The 13,900-nt window shown below is 39.2% G+C and overlaps 1 protein-coding gene and 1 long non-coding RNA gene across 4 annotated transcripts in view; both read right to left on the bottom strand.

Annotated features, from left to right (window-relative positions):
- LOC116328764 (Fc receptor-like protein 5) overlaps window positions 1–13,900 on the bottom strand; it is a 108,114-nt gene that overhangs the window by 92,084 nt on the left and 2,130 nt on the right. The window lies entirely within an intron of this gene.
- On the bottom strand, window positions 6,485–9,776 carry LOC120437329. Of its 3 annotated transcripts, none has more exons than XR_005611026.1 (6): window positions 9,687–9,776; window positions 9,193–9,441; window positions 8,908–9,027; window positions 8,734–8,799; window positions 7,480–8,575; window positions 6,485–7,347 (listed from the first exon to the last, which is right to left on the bottom strand). It is a non-coding gene; the product is annotated as an uncharacterized LOC120437329 (long non-coding RNA). The 3 variants fall into 3 exon arrangements; XR_005611028.1 differs by having other exon boundaries at window positions 7,248–7,344; XR_005611027.1 differs by lacking the exon at window positions 8,734–8,799.

Below are 13,900 nucleotides of genomic sequence, written 5' to 3'. Positions count from 1 at the left end.
CTGTCACGCGTTTCCTTTTTTATTTTCATAGTCCCTGTCCTGTGAGTCATGTGTCCTGTGTTGTCATGCTTATGTATTTAACTCCGGTGTTTCTCTCTGTCAGTGTCGTGTTGTACCCTCATTATGCTGTGTTTTTCCTCTGTGCTCTTTTGATCTTTGTCCCACATCTTGTTTCCAGTTTTCTAACTTCCCAGTGTTTAGTTATTAGTTTCCAGGTCCTAGTTTAACTGTGCTAATGCACTGACGAGCTAACTGCGGTAACGCATAGACCCCGAAAAGCCCCCCACACGGGGCGATCTGCGTTAAATCGTTAACTGAGATTTCCAGCGTTAATGCGGTTATGGCGTTTATGTTATTTTATATATATTTATGTCATTTTATATTTATACACACACACACACACACACACACACACACACACACACACACACACACACACACACACACACATATATATATATATATACATATATATATATATGTATAAAGTGTATATATATATGTGTGTGTGTGTATATATATATATATATACATATATATATATATGTGTGTGTGTGTGTATATATATATATATATATATATATACACACATATATATATATATATATATGAGAGAGAGAGTTACTGCAACATAAACATGAATAAGTACAAAAGTAGACAGTAATATCTTCCATCAGAGCCAAGTCAACTAAATGAGTTTACAGTTACAGAAATATTGTCAGACACAGTTATAGTTCAATTATTTATTTTATGTTGTTTTCCATGCTGAAGGTGTGAGTCTGCTTTGTGAACTTTTAAATTATTTTGCATTCAAATTTCACAAACTCATCCATCTAAATTAATATGAAAGTCCTGTTTTTTTGTTTGGCTAAACTAGCAAAAGATTGAATCTAAAGAACTGTAATCATATTGTTACTGTAAGAACAATATGATTGATTTCATTCTGAAAGTATTTGTGAAGTATTTGTAGACTTGTACCTGAGCCTGACTCATGATTCACACCATCGTAGTCAGAGCTCGCGTCTGTGTCATCATTTCCATGACATGAGGTCTGATCAGTCAGTTTATAATCAATATATCTCTTATTGGTCTGTTATTATCAGAGGTTATACTGTACCACTCTCAGCATTTCCAGAGAATCTGACTGTTTTCTAAACTGTAAAATCAGAGATGTTTGGGTTTTTTTCTTTTCTTTTTCTAGCCTTGTATTACAGTTCTGTGCTCCTGTTCTTTGGTCTTTAGTGGTGAGTTTTGTGTTTGAAATCCACAGTCGTCTATATTCCTAGTTATATTATCTATATTTCTGGTTCATGGTTTCTTGTTTCATGGTTACTTCTCCTTTGTTTACACTCTGTGTTCCTTTTTAATTTGTATCTTTAGTCATAATCTTTTGTGTTTCCTTTCTGTTTCCCCAGTCAATCATGCCTTTATTTTTGTTCGTCTTCTGTCACTGTGTCAAGTTCACGTTTTAGTCTTGGTGTCAGTGGTTGTTTTATGAGCATAGTGGGAGGTGGAGACAGATGGGCTACACGGCTTGGGATACACATAAAAGACTTATCAGAGTTGGATGCTAGCAGGGATGGGAACTGAGGGAGAGAACTGGAAAGTACTGGTGTGCAGTGGCGTGTCCAGCCCCCCCCCCCCCAACAAGACTGGCCACCCCAGGTGCCACCCCGAAGCTAAAACAATAAAATTCAATGAAACATCAAATGTACGATCATGTTTTCACAGTGAAGCTCAGATATCCGAGTGTAAGTGAATGCAGCATGGGCTTCTGCACTATGAGCATCACGTTAGTAAAGGTAGGAGAGCCAAGCACAAAAGACGGCACCACAGAAAACAATTTTTCGGTGAAGATTAACAGGTTAACATAGCTGGACTGGCCATCGGGCATACCAGGCATTTGCCCGGTCGGCTGATGACTTTTTTTTTTTGTAATGGCATGAACAATGAGAGGTGGTGGATTGGCCAGATGCTGGCCGATGTGTAAAAATAAGTCAGTTGCTTGGTGGTGGCTATGGCGGAGCTTCCACAGAGGCCAGCAGGTGGATGAGGGAAGGGGAGGCAGCAGGAGGAGGAGAGACCCGAGGCAGCCGCCAGTCCGATTGTCAGGTGAACTGAACTTCAGGTAAGAAGTTATGACCTGCAGTCTATCTGGGTCAGATATAAACCAAGTTTAGGGGTAGTTTATTTTCCTTGTGCTGACTTTTTACAGTCAGTTACAATAACTCGTACAGCGTACTAGCTAGCATGACGGAGTTTCTATACAGCTGGGTGGGTCCTGTGATGTTACTGATGTTGAACTTTATTTTATTCATAAGGTTAGTTAGTACAGTTGCCAACGGCTCCTTAAAAAAGGGGAATGGTCCCTCATTCAGAGACAATATTACGCGTTTCGTATTGAGCTGAGAAGAGATGCAGTTTGTCCCGGACTTCAGCTAGAATGAAAAAAAGACACAAAGCTGGATTTATTCTGTCCTTATGCTGCACAGCTGCCTCTTCTTCTCTCATTCTCTCCCCCTCTCTCTCCTGTTGCTACTTTAATCATGAAACTGATCAATGATCAGCTTTTCTCTCTTGTTTATTTATCGCCCACTTTGCGCCAGAAAGAGGAAACCGCCGGATGTCGCACTAAACAACAGCAGCACGTTTAAGCTTGGTCAGCTGTTGTTAGAATTTATTTAATATTAATTTCTAGTATCAGCTGATCTTTGCTGGAGCCACAGCTGTAAAAGCTGCTGGTCATGATGTCAGTTTGTATATCTGGTGAGAGGGAAACATGCAGATGAAACCAGGAGATGTCCTTACTGACTCATCAGAGCTGAACAGGTGATGGAGAAACAGGTTTACCTTTTAGGTGACATGAATGAGTTGAAGGGAAGTTATGAGCTGTTTCTGAGAGACAAATAACACCAGGATCTGTTTCTAAGTAGCTGACAGCTGGTAACTGTGCAGGGGCGGATCTAGCAAAGTTATGCCAGGGGGCCAGGTAGGGCATTAACAGGGAAAGGGGGGCACAAAGAAATGCTTTTCTTTCTTATTCTCATTTAAAATATCTAGCTTTTATTAAATAATTATCTGATTCTTGCAAAAAAAGTTTTTATCTGACGTAAAATGTATAGAAATCATACATATACCAAAGGACAGTGTACATCACTGTCACAACAGCGTTTGTTTTCATTCAAAGGCTTCATGGCTTTAATACCTGGTGGGCCGGTCTCTGGTCAAAATGCCCGATTTTTTGTCCCAGTCCAGCCCTGCAGGTTAATACTGGCAGTGTCACCATGCCAGCTGACTGTATTTCATCATCAGCCAGTGTTGTTCTTCATACATCAATATTACCAAAGTTTACCATGAGGCAGCATAGAAAGTATTTACTTGCTTTCAGGTTTTATTCAAATGTTAGTCTTTTCATTTGTTTCCCCACTTTTTCCCTGTTTCAAAATCAAACACCAATTTTTGAGAAGATTATCTTCTTTTTTTAATAGGCAGATTAAGTTTTGCATTGGCTAATTTGCCAACTGTATGTTAAAAATGTTTGTATTTTAATATTCAAAAATGTTTTTGCCCAAAACATATGTGCACTATATGTCAGTAAAAATACTATGCAAATATTGCTGTCCTTGAATGCTGACTAAACACTTAAGGGTTGGTAGAATTTTTTTTTTAACATTATCTGCCAATTACATCTGCCACCCTTCTCCAAATCTGTGCCCCTACCTGGCCCTCCAACAAAAATTTTCTAGACACGCCACTGCTGGTGTGATGCCTCAAAAGCATTTATGTCATTTATCGTTTATGTTTGTTTTAAAATAATTCATTTAAGTTAGAAAGAACAGTAAAACGGGTAGAAATGTTAAATGAGAAGATTTTATTTTGAAGGCAAACTTGCTAATAACCTCACTTCCTGCTGGGTTACCTGTACTGGTTCATTTCCTGTTTACTGACGCTTTCTGGTTGATGCGGTCGTGCTCTGAGGCTTATTCACAGCCATCCACTTAAACTGTTCAGGCAATGCCGCATGTGTATATATTTCAAGATGGTGTTAAAAAAAGCATAAATAGTGATATGTCTTGATAAATTCTCAATCATCCAGGTAAGTAAATCTCCAAAAGTTGATTATGTTCATCTGGACGTAGCATTTTCAGTGGGAGAAACGTTTCGTCACTCATCCAAGTGACTTCTTCAGTCTCAGCTGACTGCAGGTTTCCCCAATCTTATAAACAGTTTGCATAATGACTGAAACCAGCCCATTGAATAAACAGCGGGCTGGGAGGTCAGTTCTTTCATCATGATTATGCAAATTTTCATGACCATTAATCAACAACCACTGATCAATGGCCATGAGTACAATTCTCAGAGAGTTGGGGAATAGTTGCAATCACAGCATTGTAAGTTAGTGAAAGATGAACCCTTAGGCCCCCTCCTCGATTCAGAGATGGTCTTTACCTTTTCATGTAAATGGCCTCCTTCACTCCGCGCACAAACCAGTGTTGCTGCCTGTCCAGGATGTGTACATCCTCATCATTCAGTGGGCTGGTTTCAGTCATTATGCAAATGTTCTTTTTGACAAAGACACACACCTCAGCGCTTATCATGGGTGTTACCTCCGTGCAGCCATTCCAGAGAGAGAGAGAGAAAGCAATGACCACTCATTAAGATCAGCCAGAAATCTGTTCCAATTTAATCAGTTTATTAAATTGGAATTCAAAAATGAATTTTAAAATGCAGAATTTATTCTACAATTCATTATTTAAGCACAGAATTTCTTTTCTTGTGGTCCTCCATACAGACCTTCCCGAGAAAACTGGGAAAACTTTGCTACACAGTAAAAAGGCTGCTGAGCATAACATCAGAGCAGTTGTTACTTCCCATTATGTTGATCGCTTTAGTTCATTTTGGAGGGTTGTAAGCTGTTTTAAATGACAATGAGTGGCTTTCAATGAATGTTCTAGTTCAGTGAACTTATGCACAACACTGAACAGCTGTAACATGTACTCTCAGTCTGACACACAACAACAACACACTTCCTTTATATCACATTTTTATTAACAAAGTTACAAAGTGCTTCACAGAAAGAAATGTGCAATATATCAAAAGTCAAAGAAATAGTTAAAAAGATAAAGACAGATCTACAGTATGTTAAGGTCAATTAAAATTATTATCTAATAGGAGCGAAACAAGCAAAAAAGTGATTCTTTCTGAAGGAAATATAACCCGAGGCTATCAGGATAATTTCTTTGAATTCAAAATCTTCTCCTTTTCACTTTCACTTTTGGGACATTTAATAGAAAAAAGATTAAAATAAAGAAAAAACAGCTAAAGAGCTGCTGTTAACATTTCAGAGCTGTGGCTGAATTTGGATTATGACACAATCTGCAGCTGCAGACTCTGTGGCTTTTTCTGAAGACCCAAACACAGACAACAAGAGGCAAAAATTACAATTTTAAGGAAAAAAAATAAGAACAATTTAATGTGACTCTTAACAAACTTGAACCAAATCAGGTTAAACAAAAAATAGACAAAGAACTGACTGAGAGAAAAAGCCCAAACTAAGAAAGCTAAAATGTAAACATCAGAATAAGAAAACCTGGAACATTGGGAATACCTTGAAGAACCTAGAAAGGATTGAGAGAATATGGAGATAGGGATAGATAGGGATTAGCATAAATAAGCAGATGCACTGACAACGGACACAATATACACACAAGAGCAGTGGGAGCAACAGAATACATGTACCGCCGTTACATATTTAATATACAAAATATGAGTAACTGTATTCCGTTACAGTTACCGTTTTAAAAGGTGGTATTCAGAATACAGTTACTTTGTTGAAATAAATGGATCACACGGCGGTCTTTTCCTGTTTCATATGTTAGTCTGTCCCCTCTTTATTTTTGGTAATTCCACACCGGTGAAACCCAAATAAAACACCCATTAAGAGGCTCTAATGCCTGTGTCACCTCTACTTGCGGCCCACATAATGACGTGAAGAAATATTTTTAAAAATTACTATTCAAAAAATTATTTATTATGAAGGCAAAAGGCAGAGTGTTACAGGCATAGCCCTAAAGAGTGTAGCCTCATGGGCAGTGTAGTCCGTGCTGCAGGGAGCATAAATTGACACACCCGTTATGTGTCTGTGAGCACGAGGAGGGAGAAAAAGGAGAGTCGAAAAGTACAAGTTGTCACCGAACAGAAACAGGAGCTGGAAGCATGTAAATATAATAATAACCACTGCAGCCAAGAAGAGTGCCTGACGAGCCCAGTTGTAAGTAAGCTATTAAGACTCGACTGTACACTGTGTTCGTGTTTTCCTTAGAAATAATGAGTTGCGTTGGAGCAGCCTTTCAACACCTCTCTCTGTCTCTCGCTAGCAAAGTTGACTCAGACAACAAAGTAAAGCTAGTTTTCAGCTACGAGCCCAACATGAACCCGACGTATTAGCCAGAGGTCCCTTTACTACGGCTCGGAGCCGCGGACCTGTTTCATATACGCGCAGAATAGTTTTCTATACGAGATCACTGTAAAAAGTGCAGCCTTACCTAATGTCCACCTACTGTTACTCATTTTATAATAAAATGTAAAAATCTAGTTGGTATTGGTTTAGCGAGTAACATTAAGTAATAGTAATACATCACAAACAAATAGTACATTCATGTAGTTGTAAAAAGCATGACAGTATATTAATTAATCCAAAGTATTCAGAATACTTTATAAAATACATTTTGGGGCATTTATTCTGTAACCTGCAGTGGAATACATTTGAAAAGTAACCTTCCCAACACTGCACAAGAGGGTGATCAGGAAAGTGGAAACACATCAGAAAACAGCTCTGATGAATTAAATGTAATGAGACAGGGAAGCAAAAGCAAACACACTGCACATGAGACCAAAGACTGTAAAAATAAAACAGGAAGTACATGAACACACGAGCTTCATGCAGAAACAGCAGAAACAAGCAGGGATACAAAAGCTGAAACACAAGGAGAAAAACGGGGCAAAAGGTAAGGAAGACAAAACACTACTAAGATACACAGAGGCCAAGGGAGCGTAAATATGGGTCACATGAGAGACTCACACAATAGACACAGGGATGAGACAAAGACACAAGAGGAACCTCACAGACAATAAAGCATAAACTGGAAATACAAGAAAACTCAGAAACACAGAAAGCACTAAACTCAAGGCTAAACTGTATAAAGTTAAACTTACACCATGTTCACATGATCACAGAGAGACTCACAAAACCAAAATAACCTCAGAATGCTGAGTCAAACACCAAACACCCTGACAGACTGACATTATTGTAGTCAGAGCTCTCCTCTGGGTCACCACGTTGCCCTGCTGAGGTGATCAAATGAAAGCATTTCAAAACAAACACCCTCTGTTTTGTTCACAAATGCATTTATTATTATTATTATTATTATTATCATTATTATTATTTTGCATTTTAAATCTCAGATTTTGTGCACTCACTTGTCTTGTTAATGACCTTGAGCTGAATCACAGATGCGACATTGGCGTAAACATCTTCTGCTGGACCTGAAATTATAATCTTATTGATGTTAATGCTTCCTTCTGTGAATCGCTACCTTATCATAGTGGAGGAGTTTGTGTGTCCTAGGCATCCCAGGGGCTGTGTTGTTGGGTGAGGGTGGGGCTGAGAGCTTCTAGGGGGTGCTCCACTTGAGGACTCCGTTGTGCTACTGGGAGACTTCTACACTCATGTAGGCAATGACAGTGAGACCTGGACAGCATGATCGAGAGGAATATCCTGCCAGATCTGAACCTCCACTGTGTTTTGTTACCACAGTTTGTATATAACAAACCCCATGTTTAAACATGAGTGTGTCCATAAATACATGTGGCACAAGGACACCAGAGGCTGTAGGTAGATGATCGATTTTACTATTTATTATTGTTATCGTATCATTAGATACAATAATAGATAATAGATCTGTGGCCTTGTTCACCTGAAGGAGTCCTAGTGGGCTTGGTTAGTCTGTGGGACTGCCAAAGCAGCCGATAAGTACCACTAGGGAAAATGGAATGCAGCTCAGCCAGTGGCTAAAGCAAATACTTGGGTTTGGGAGGAGTTTGGAGAAGCCATGGAAAGAGACTTTCAGATTGTCTCGAAGAGATTCTGGCAAACAGTCAGGTGACTCAGACGGGGAACCATCACTACACACTGTGAACCCTCAGTGGGTAGTGAGGGTGGAGTGCTGCGAACTTTGACTGAGGATATTGTCGGGCAGTGGAAGGAATACCTCAAGGACCTCCTTATTCCCACTAACACATCCTCCATATGGCAAGGAGAGTCTGGGGACAAGGGGGGCAAATCATAAAAACAATAAAGTGTGCTGGAAAGGAGAGCCCATCTGTTAGTCGAGCTTCGGATACAGGAAGAAAATGCAGTTTTTTGTCCCTGTTGCCTCAAACTAGACCAGCTCATTACTGTTAAACAAAGTTATTATATAATCATCCACCTTCCATAAGCTCTGTATTAATGTCTATACTTTACCACTTCCAGTGTTTTCAGATCTTCTGATTATCTCATAGCCACAACGATTTCCTACAGGTCAGAGAAAATCAGTCACCTCATGTCTGTAATACTAATTTAAACATAATTATTATTGAAAATAACATTTATATTAAAAGCTGTAGGAAATGTAGTAAGTACAGTCTTGTTTCAAATAGCATCAGAACATTATAAATAGATGAAAAACTAACCATGAAGAAGAGAGGAGTACACGTGCTGCTGATGATCTTGATTGAGCATCTGCTCATTAACAGCACCTTCATTAAAAATGTAAAATCATACATTTTGCTTTTAAATGCACCTAATGACGCATTTATGTCTTTGAATGTTAAAGAGTTTGTAATAAGTAACGGAAAAGGTCTCACTGTTGGTTCTTCTGCAGCGATACAACAAGAGCAGGAGAATAATAATGAGAGAGACTCCACAAACCAGTCCAACAATCAACCACACAGGAGATGAAGAGCTGTCAGCTCCTGACACAGTTACTGTGACACAAACAAAAATACATCTATTATTAATAAAATATAATAATAGTGAAAATGTCATAAAATGTTTATATAACATTGTTTCAAAATTGAGACAATCTAATGTTCCTTCTGAGTCACTAAACTCATTTACAAAAATCCATCACATGTTTTGATCCTGCTCACCTTTAACTGACATCCAGCTCTGTGCTGACTCTCTTCCTGAGTACTGACACTTGTAGAAACCTTCATCAGACTTTGACACTGCAGAGATCTTCAGCTCCCCTCGGGTATCATTTTGAATAAGTTTGTCATTGTGATAGAAAAACACATTGGAAAGTATTTTTTGTGTTCTCAAACTGCAGCTCAGACTAACAGAAGCTCCCTCAGTCACAGGATGAACAGGACTCACCAGGATAGGACCATTACCATCATCTGTGACACAATCACACACAATTGTTTCAGTCACATCAGCTGGTGCACACTTTTAGAAAAAGCTGTCAAACAATAATAAGAACAGATTGTACAAATGTTTTTCATCATGAAGATCTGATCTTGTAAATTTAAAAATTGTGTTTTATTTTTACCACATAATGACTTCACATACAGCAAAGCTGGAACAAATGTTCATGTGACGTCTAAATCATTCAAATCCAAGAAGTAAATGTATAATAACATACTCTGTACAGTGATGTTGACTGCACTGCTGAACTCTCCTGATCCAGACTCACACCAGTACACTGCAGTATCTGACTCTGATGTGTTGATGTCACATGTGGATCCAGTCATTCTCCTACAGTCAGAGTACAGTCGGCCGTCCTCAGAGAACTTCCTCACTCTCCACTCAGTGAAGTTTCCTCACAGGTCAGTGAGACAGAGTCAGAGGTGAAGTGTTGCACTCTGTCAGGACTCACTGTGAGAGACGCTGCTGAATGAACATCTGGAAACAACATGCAGTGAAGAGACAAAGCTCACAGATGTTAGGATTCAAAATATCACAGTGGAAATATACGTTTGACTTTTTGTGTGTGGTTCACAGGAGTCCTGCTAGTTATGCAGCCAGATTTACAGACTTTCAAATCATCAACATGAAGATTAAAATTCCTCAATCTGACCTGCAGACCAGACAAACTCTGGTTGACTGTGATCAGTGTGATACTCTGGGTCTCCTCTTCCAGCTCTGCACACATATCCTGCTGTGTGTGTCTGTCCATGAATGATGTAGGAGTCCTGTGCAGTCCCACTGCCATCAGGTAGCAGCTCATAACTGGAGGATTTCTCTGATAGATCAGGAACAGCTTTATACCAGTAGAAGCTCCATCCTGCAGACGGATGTTCAACCTCACAGTTCAGAGTTACTGAGGCTCCAGGACTCAGCCATGATGGAGACACAGTGAGGACAGGACGGGGTTTATCTGTTCAACAAAGATTTTCTCTCAATGTTTCGTCTCTTAACTCTGAATTCAATGTCACTAAAATGTTGACTCACAAATATTTATGATGAACTTTAAGAGTGAGACTATCTAAACATGTCAAATATCTCAACATGTACTAATAAAACACATTTTACAAACTGTTTCTATTTCCAGGTTAAATGAACTATGACTCTACTTACTGTCAGAAACTGTCAGTGTGACTGAATCACTCCACTCTGTTGTTTTATGCTGTGAACTTTTCATTCTGCCCTTACAGCGATAGTTTCCACTGTTGGATGATGAAGCAGATCTAATCCTGTATTCATTTTGATTTGGAGCTTTTATCCTGCTGTTTGTTTCCCACTCATAATCCCACTCAGTGTCTCCTCCATGGATCTCACATCTGACAGTGATCGTCTCTCCTCTGTATATCTCAGACCAGTTTGGATACAGAGTCACAACAGGCCTGTTTGAGACTGTTACTGTTCAAGAAAGTACAATAAAACACATGAATGTCAAAAATGTTAATGCCTTTTGTTCTTCATCTTCCCCTTAATCAGGAATTTATCTGACTTCATGTTAAACTCACCAGTTTTCCCAATCCTGACTGACTGGCTGTCCTCTGTGTAGTAAACTGGGTTTCCTCTTCCTCCTCTGCACCTGTAGAGTCCTTCCTGTGAGACACTGATTTGTCCATTTGAGTGGAAAACTGCATCTTGTGTGGTCAGGGCTTCAGAGGATTTCTCATCTCTGTACCAGTAGTATTTCCATCCAGATGATGATGATGGGTTCACAGAGCAGGTCAGGGTCACACTGCCCCCTACTGGAACAGTTGTGTTATCAGCTCTCAGTTTGGCCTTTGGTTTATCTGCAGTTCAGTTTAGAAAAAGAAAAAACAAATAAATGACTGAATCTAAATAATTTAAACAACTAGATGGAAATGGTAAAATGACCAAATCTTGGTGATCTTGAAGAGATACAAACTGTACACTCATTTTGATCGACACTGTGAAAGTTTTATATCTACTTGGCTGTATTTAAGAAGTACTTGAGGACTGATTCATAAACTGGCCCATCTTTAGGGTCTGAGAGGTTAAATGGATCAATCTCAATAAGCCTCCTGCTAAAGGTGAGTGGAAGTGACTCGGAGTTGTGAGAATGTTAATCATAGAAACAGTAACATAATTTTCTGTGGTATGTCTGTGTGTGTTTTATTTTAACAGTTGGCAGTATTGGATGAGATGACAGACCAGAATGACTTTTCTTCTCCTTTTATTGACAAATTGTAAATTAGTTGTTATTTGTTTGAATATATCATTTTTATCCTGTTTATTTCTGTCATTATTGTCCTCAGGTGATGGAGCAGCAGGTCAGCATTGGCGTCTCTATACCAGCTGAAAGTTGATGACACAAAGTGGTGACAAACTGTCTACAATGAGGCTACTATCAGCTGCAGCTCTTTGTCTGACTAACAATGGAACATGCTTTGTAGACCATTGAATTCATCCTGTGCTGACCATTATGACATTTGTCAAATGGAAATCACACAACAAACATGACTTACTTGATGCTGACAATGTGAAGGCTTCACTCCACTCTGTTGAAGAATATGAGTCATCTCTGTGTCGACTCTTACACATGTAGTCTCCACTGCTGGACTCAGAAACTCTGAATGTCACATCATTATTGTGTGTCCACTGTGTGGGTGTGCTGGGTCCTCTCCATTCATACTCCCACTCAGTGGTTTCACCTCCTTCCTGCACCTCACATGTCAGAGTGATCGTCTCACCTCTGAATATCTGAGGCCAGTTGGGTTGTTGTTTTACAACAACTTTATTGGAAACTGTTTACACATATTAACAGTTGAGATACAAATAGAAACATGAAATCAACACAGAAAACTTAACATTGTATGTTTGATAATCATGAGTGAATGTATATTTCAAACTAAATGACTGAACTCACAGGTTATCTCAATGGTGACATCATCACTCATATCAGTGTAGTAAACTGGGTTTCCTCTTGTTCCTCTGCAGCTGTAGATTCCTCCTTGAGATACTCTGATATCTCTGTTTGGTTGATCTCTGATTTGAACTTCAGAGGTTGTTTGGGTTCGTCTGAACCACTCATATTTCCATCCATCAGAGCTCTGCACAGAGCAGGTCAGTGTCACACTGCCCCCTACTGGTATGATTGTTGTTCCTGCTGTCAGTGTGGCTCTGGGTTTATCTGCTGTTATGAAAAACAAGGAAAGAAAATATACACCTGATTTATTATAAAGGTATAAAAAGCTACATTTTGAAAATGGTCTTATTTCATTCAAATTCCAACAAAATAACAGCTGCAGTAATTTGCAGGTTGTAGATCTGTAAATAAACACAGTGTAAATGTTTGTCTAATCTCTTCTGCTTGTTGCTTTTCCTCAGTCGTGGTTTCTTAGCAGCTGTTTGACCATAAAGGCCTGATTCACACAGTCTCCTCTGAACAGTTGATGTAGAGACGTGTCTGCTACTGAAACTCTGTGTGACATTTATCTGGGCTCTAATCTGAGGTGCTGTTAACTTGTGATTTCTGAGGCTGGTGACTTGGATGAATTTATCCTCAGCAGCAGAGGTGACTCCTGGTCTTCCTTTCCTGAGGCGGTCCTCATGTGAGCCAGTTTCGTCATAGCGTTTGATGGTTTTTGTGACTGCACTTGGGGACACGTTCAAAGTTTTGAATGTGGCAGTTTTCCAGACTGACTTACCTTCAGCTCTTAAAGTAATGATGGACGGTTGTTTCTCTTTACTAAGCTGATTGGTTCTTGCCATAATAAGAATTCAAACAGTTGTCAAATAGATCTATCAGCTGTGTACCAAACTGACTTCTGTACAACTGATGGTCCCAAGCCCGTTAAGAAGACAAGAATTTCCACAAATGAACCCTGACAAGGCACAGCTGTGAAGTGAAAACCATTTCAGGTAGTGATGGTGTGATGAAGCCCCGTGAATGTGTTGAATCTTTCCAGCCAATTACTTCATTAAACGGCAGATCACACAAAGCCCCGTTTAACAGCTCATTTGGAAGTTGTTACGGAATAAGTTTATATTCTTAGTGCTTATTTTTTGTTTATATTGTTTTATAGAGGCCAATGTAGAAAAAACGCCACTTTGAGTTAGAATGTGTGCTAAAGGTCACAGAATACTGTGTAAGACAGGAAACTGCAGAAGACGCTTTGTGCCCGGCTGCAGAGTACAGTACTGACATCTGCTGCTCATTTGATGTAAATCAGCCCTGCTGTGACAATACACGTGAGCTACATACCAGTGGATATATAAACGTAAAGATGTGTCACTTACAAAATACCTATATAAGGCCCGAGATAATATAAATATAGAAACATACAAAAACACAAACCCCTAACTAAACACCCTGAGATTGATTTAACTCTTATGTTATTATTTGTCAATAAAATAAATAAATAAATAAATAACTGCTCG

The sequence above is a fragment of the Oreochromis aureus genome, unplaced genomic scaffold (assembly GCF_013358895.1).
Source record: "Oreochromis aureus strain Israel breed Guangdong unplaced genomic scaffold, ZZ_aureus HiC_scaffold_90, whole genome shotgun sequence".
Taxonomy (NCBI): Eukaryota; Metazoa; Chordata; class Actinopteri; order Cichliformes; family Cichlidae; genus Oreochromis; species Oreochromis aureus.
Note: the sequence above shows the minus strand (reverse complement) of the source record. Positions and strands in the feature narration are given on the sequence as shown.